The sequence below is a fragment of the Vigna unguiculata genome, unplaced genomic scaffold, assembly GCF_004118075.2.
Source record: "Vigna unguiculata cultivar IT97K-499-35 unplaced genomic scaffold, ASM411807v1 contig_553, whole genome shotgun sequence".
In the NCBI taxonomy this organism is placed as follows: Eukaryota; Viridiplantae; Streptophyta; class Magnoliopsida; order Fabales; family Fabaceae; genus Vigna; species Vigna unguiculata.
In genome coordinates this window covers 22,841-29,658 of record NW_021011271.1, presented here as the reverse complement: position 1 = coordinate 29,658, position 6,818 = coordinate 22,841, and the positions used below count along the sequence as shown (strand labels likewise).

At 26.1% G+C, this 6,818-nt stretch overlaps 1 pseudogene; it reads right to left on the bottom strand.

Moving 5' to 3' along the window:
- LOC114172436 lies at positions 1 to 5,269 on the bottom strand (annotated as a pseudogene).
- Positions 5,270 to 6,818: the final 1,549 nt, after the last annotated feature.

The window sequence follows — 6,818 nt, the reverse complement described above, 5'->3', positions numbered from 1 at the left end:
CTATTTCTGATATTTGACTTGGCAAGACACTGCATCAACAGTGAGGGCACAAAACCTCAAACCAATCTATGTATATGCAACACAGTGTTGCAAAAGAAGATATAGACCTAGTTAACTCAGAAACAGGAAGTGAATTCTGTATGGAGAATAAGGAAGAGCTTTACTTGGTTTGGCTCACTCTGAAGAGGGAAACAGAGGTTGAAAATCCACAAAGGGTCTAGTAGGGGCTTCATTTCCAAGACCTGAATGCAAGAGTAAGGAAATTGTGACTGAAGGAAGGGAAAATTATGGATGAGAAGGGGCTGATGAAGTATTAGTGTGTGAGGAGAGTGGAGAGAAGAAGAATTGGTGTTCTGTGTTTGGTAAGGAGCATGGGTTTCACATGCTGCACTTGAAACGAGGTAATAGAGAAAAATAATAGATTTCACTATGTTAATTAGGGTTTAAATAAACAAGTTTTGGTTCACCAAATTCAATTTTTGGATTTTTGTTTTATTTTAGATTATTGGATCACTCATAAAAAATTATAAAAATATTTGACCATAATTAATTATGTGTTTTTTAATTTTTCTTTCAAGGCTTAAATATCTTGTTGGTCCCAATTTTTGTGAGTTTTGTTTCGTTTGGTCTTCATTTTTTCGAAATGTTCAACATGGTCCTAAATTTTGTAATTTTTGGTCACTTTGGTCCTTTTTGCAAACACCGTTTAAATCGTTAACAGAAGGTGAACAGTAACTACCACATGTCACTCCGTGTTTTTTTTAATTTTTTTAATTTTTTTAAATATTTTTAATTTTAAAAATATTGTCCATGTGTCAAGTCAGCATTGTGGCAGGTGGCAGTATATTGTGGCTTATATTCAATTTGGTTCCAATTTTTTGTTAATTTTGTTCAATTTAGTCCAAATTTTCATTAATTTTGTTCAAATCAGTCCTAATTTTGCTCCTCTCCAAATTGACCAAATTTAATTTTTATATAAATGTTGTACTGAATCATTTAAAAAATAATGAAGAATTTTCCATCTAATTTTAAAAACAATGAAGAATTTTTCCTCTAATTTTAAACTAACTTTATCCCTATTTTTTACATGTACCAAAAATCAAAGATATATAATAATTTCCCTCTAAAAATATAGTTAAGTTTGGTATAAAAATTATGAAAGAAATATTTAAAATAAATTTGAATTTTACTAAATTTTTTTTTCAATATAACATTTATATAAAAAATAAATTTGGTAATTTTGGATAGAGATAAAATTGAGACTGAATTGAACAAAAATAACGAAAATTGGGACTAAATTGAACAAAATTAACGAAAATTGTGATCAATTGAATATAAACCATGAGATACTACCACGTGTCACAATGCTTAGTCGACACGTAGACAACATTTTTAAAATAAAAAAAATTCAATTTTTTTTTAAAAAATTAAACAAAAATGAAAAAAAACCACGAAGTCACACGTGACAATTATGGTTTATCTTCTGTTAACTATTTAAGTGACATCTTCAAAAAGGACCAAATTGACCACAAATTACAAAAATTATGATAATTTTAAATATTTGAAAAAAATGAAGAACAAACGCATTACAAGAAAATACTTCATTAGTAACTAATTTTAGTGACCAAAAGTTGTTAGTTACTATAATTACTAATTTAGATACAAGTTTACAAAGTAAAAATATAATTGGTTACTAAAATAGTTACTATTATGAATGAAAAATTATAATTGGTCACTAAATTGAATTTTAAAATTAGCTACCATAGTTTTGGCTACCAAAGAAAACTGGTCACTAAAAGTTAGCTACCTAAGCTTTGACTACCAAAATAACTTAGTTACTAAATTGCTCTCTAATTAATTAGTGACAAATTTAGTGACTAATTATAATTTTTTATTTATATTAGTGACTATTTTAATAACCAATAAATTTTAATTTTGTAAATTGGTATCTAAATTGGTCACTACAGTGACTAACAACTTTTAGTCACTAAAATTGGTTACTAATAAGACATTTTCTTGCAGTTGAGAGATATATTAAATTTGAATTTGGCCTATTTGTCAAATAAGTTAGTTTAATATTTTTTTTTAAAGATTTATTTACTTAAATGTAATAGTTTTAATATTTCAAATAAATCTTTTATATCGAAGATGTTGATTTGTTTAAATAAATGTAAATAATATACTGATAATAGTATTCCTCTAAAATTAAATTTTTATTATAATAATTTTAAAATTTATATTTTAAAATTATTTAATTTTTAAAGTCAATTTAATTTTTAATACATTACATACAACGCATTAAAAATAATTAAAATTAAAAACAATTATATATATATATATATATATATATTCTGTAATGTAAAGTTTAATTATTATTTTAATTTAATTTATTTTTTAAGTTAATTTATTTTTTAATACATTATATAAAATTAAAAATATATATATATATATATATATATATTTAAATATTTACTAAGAAATATTGATATTTTGTTTCATTTTTAAAATATATATTAAAAGATAAAATATAAAGAAGAATGAAAATAATAAACTAATAAAAAAATAACTAAAATTCAAAAAAAAATTAACTTTAAATAAAATTAAAAGAAGTTAAAACAGAATAATAAATAATATATATATATATATATATATATATATACTTTAAAAAATAAACAAAGTTACAAAAATACCATTTTTTTGAATTCATTGTCAGTTTATAAAGATCTATAAAAAATGTATGAAAAATATTTTTTTTAAACATCTGTTTTTTAATCAAATCTTTGAAAATAAGGACATCGAAAAAACATTACACTTTTAAGTTAAAAAGTAATACAAGTTTTATAGGTGTGGTGTTTATAAGTGTGAGAATGTGTTGTAACAAGAGAAGAGTCAGATACTATATTGAGATTTTCCTCCTAAGAAACAAACACAAAACTAGGAAAATATGTGATTGAAAAAAAGTTTATTATTGATCTTGGTAGGAAGTAGCCTCTTGACATTAAATAGGTTATTATATTAAATATTTTAAATTCTTAAAAATAGCATTAAATGACCTTAGTATTTTTATTTCCTTAACCTAATAACCTAACATTCACCCATGCTTATATATTAAGGTTAAGCATGAAAACCCAAATGAGTGTGGAAACTAAAAATAGAAGTGTTTACAGACTCTCAATGGTATCCATATCTTGTTCATTTGATTTTTGGTCTTTTTAAATTCAAATAGAGCATCATCAAAAGTGCTCCTAACATGGCGACATATGAGCATCAGTTCCAAGCATCCATCTTTAAACACCTTCTTTGTTGGATCCCCTACACAACCAAATTCAACACAAGATTAGAATGTCATACTATATTGCATTTTTTTACAATGTCATACTATATTGCATTTTTTTATATACAAATGGTAGTTATTATAGTATTTGTTAGTGGTAGTAGATATATATAGATATTAAATGAGATATGTTTGTTCTTTATATACTATGGTTTTCTAAATTTCCATTTTTGAGAGACAAAAGAAGGTAAATAGTCTTGAAAGATACGATTCAAAATTGGTGATTCATCACTAAATTATTAATTATTAGAGACAAATACAAAAAATAGAGTAACATAACTTAGAAATAAATTCTTCATCTACCCATCCCAGTGTTTTCAAATCAAGAATCTTTTTATCAAACTCAGGAATTTGGTAAACTGATTTAATGAAAAGAACTAATGAAAAGATTTATTAAATCAAAATTCGAGAATTAAGTAAACTTATCGAATCAAAGTATTTATTATTATTCTATATATATCCAAGAGAATTCACAATTTCTCTCATCCTTGTTAAAAACAGATCTGTCTAATACTCTTAGCCACAAAGGGATCTGTGTTGATTAATGAGTTTCTCACTTATTTAATGTGAATCTTGAAGGAGTCTTTAAGGTTTAAAACTCAATTAATCAATTTCGCAGTTCTGGGTTAATGGACTGTTCAAATCAATCAAGAAAGATTAAGAGAGAGAATAAGGAATCAAGACACACAATTTATACTGGTTCGATTCAAGGCGAATCTACATCCAGTCTTCTCCTAAGTAACACACTTAGGAGGATTCCACTAAACAGAAAGTATCCAAGAATTACAAGCACACCTATGTAATTCTAAACCCCCAAAAATTCAAGAACTTGATTCACCAATCAAGAACTCCCCCTAGGAGCAATGCATCCACACAATTGCACCTAGGTCCACACTTCAAACACTGAAGCAACTGTAATCAGAAATACAGTAAACAAAATCAAGAAACGAATACACCTATGTTGTGCAGATTTGACAAAAAGCTCCTTGATTCAAGCAAGACCCATCATGGTAGAATCAACCATCAATCTTCTTGGATCTGCACTTGAGTGATCTTCCAGAATATTCAATCTCTCTGTGACTATCAGAAGATTCTCTCTCAAAAGGAAAAACTGCGTGATTTATCAATTTTCTCCAATCCCCAAACAGATTCTAAAAACAGCTTTTATACAGAGTTTTCTGTTGTCACTAATTCGATTAGCAATTTACCTAATCGATTATCGTGAGTATATTTTCACTTCCTTTGTGCCATACTCACAGCTAATCCATTAGTTAAAAAGCTAGCCATGCAATATTACATCAGTACAAGTGTAATGGTCCAAAGCAGCATACAGCAGGCCTAAAATACATCTGATAATGGAAAAACTGTTAGCCTAATGCATAACCTAACTGGACCAAATCTATGTTCTATTCTAAACCAGTAGACATCATCAAAATCAATCTTCATTCATAGTTGAAGTAGCTCCCCCTACCAACAATCCTCTATTTCAAACTTTACCACTGAGTCATCATTATATCTCTACGAAATGATAAGTATTGGAGGCTAAGAATTTTTTATTTAGTTGCGAAAAGAATTTAGCATATACATGATTGTTGTAGAAATTTTTTACTTATGGTAAGATTTTGTTCACTACGATCAACAATTGACCAGAAACTCAACACACTTCATACATTACCTGTTGTCTGGAGTCTGATATTAACTCGATTAAATGAGGGATGAGGAATGTTGTACCCACAATATGTCACCCTTGGACTACAAAACAACACTAACAACCTCAATTAATCAAGATAGATATATTGAATTAAACTCACATCAGAATATTCACAATACCTACTCCTGATTTAGGGTGTATCAAATAGAATTTGCAAATGTATGATCCTCATCCACCAGACAAAATGTTGATTTACTATCATCAGAATTTGACCCAAGTTCCATCTTTGTCAGTTAATCTGAAAGATAACGTAACATATTTTTAAGAACAACCTTATAATAGATAGTCCTGCATAGCCATTGAGAAATTGTCAATCACAAATTAGTTCTTTTGTGGAAAAACTAAAATATTATTCTTCAAATTTGTTCACACAACAGAAACAACAATCATATCTATGAAAGTTCCACTAATAGCAACAATAACCAAAACTTGGGATCAATCTATTTTACAATTTACACAATCTTAAGAAATAAGATTTGTACTAGTTTTTTTCATTAATGAGTTTGTACATATGATTACCACATAATCTAAATCATCATCAATTACACAAAGAGGTAAAATTGGTAAAATTACATGATTGACACATACAATTGTCGAAATTAAGAAGTAAAATCGTCAATATTTGTTAAAAAACAAATCCTTATTGCTACCTAGAGTTAAGAATGTTGATCACTTCTTAAACCAAATAAAGTGAATCGAACAAAACCCCGCGCACATAATTACTAAATCTTTGCGTGCGAGGAAGTGAAACCGGGGAAATGCTTTACCTGAGGCAAAATAAAAATGGAAGACAATATGCACTACACTTGAAAGGCACCGTTGATTGGAGTAATAGAGAAAACTAAAGAATTTCACTCTCTTAATTAGGGTTTATTGTGATACGACAAAAATAATTTTAAATAAGCAAATCTCTATTCATAGAAATATTATAAAAATATTTGACCATAATTATGTGTTTTTGAATTTCTCTTTTGAAAATATTATAATAAAAACGTACTAGAATATTTGTCAAAATAATTCAAACATTTTTTTAGAAATGATATTTTTATTTTAAAAATATATTTTTTATTATTTAATTTAAATCTAATACATGTATTTCCTTTTAGTTTTTTGAATCAATTTTACTTTTACTCAACTTATGCCTCCTTAATTTTAGACAATTTTATTAATTCATTCATTGTTATTCATACCTCATATTCATATCTTATATTTTGTCTCCCATTATAATTTAAAATAAATAAAAACTAAATATAGTTGTTCACATATACCAACACGTATAATATGCTACAAATCACTCAACTAATTCAATATCATAATATCATAAATTACCATTTTTTTTTCATATTATTACTTTTTTAATTATGATGTGACGTATTTAAATTTAAATTTTTCATTTGCCCTATAAGTTAGCTTCATATTTATTTTAAAGATTTATTTACTTAAATGTATTAGTTTTAATATTCTTTTAAATCTAAGAGGTTAATTTGTTTAAATAAATACAATAGTTATAATAGTATTATTCTTTATTATTTGTATTTGAATTATGAGGTGACATACTTAAATTTGGTCTTTTAAATCTAGGAAGTTGATTCGGTTAAATAAATACAAATCATATAGTTATAATAGTATTACTCTTTTTTATTTTAATAATTTTAAAGTTAAATTTAATTTTCTAATTGAAATCATAACATCATGGTCATTCACAATAGATAAATTTAAGATGATTTAAGATAAACCATTTGTAATTAATAGATCTACATCTATTATTTTATA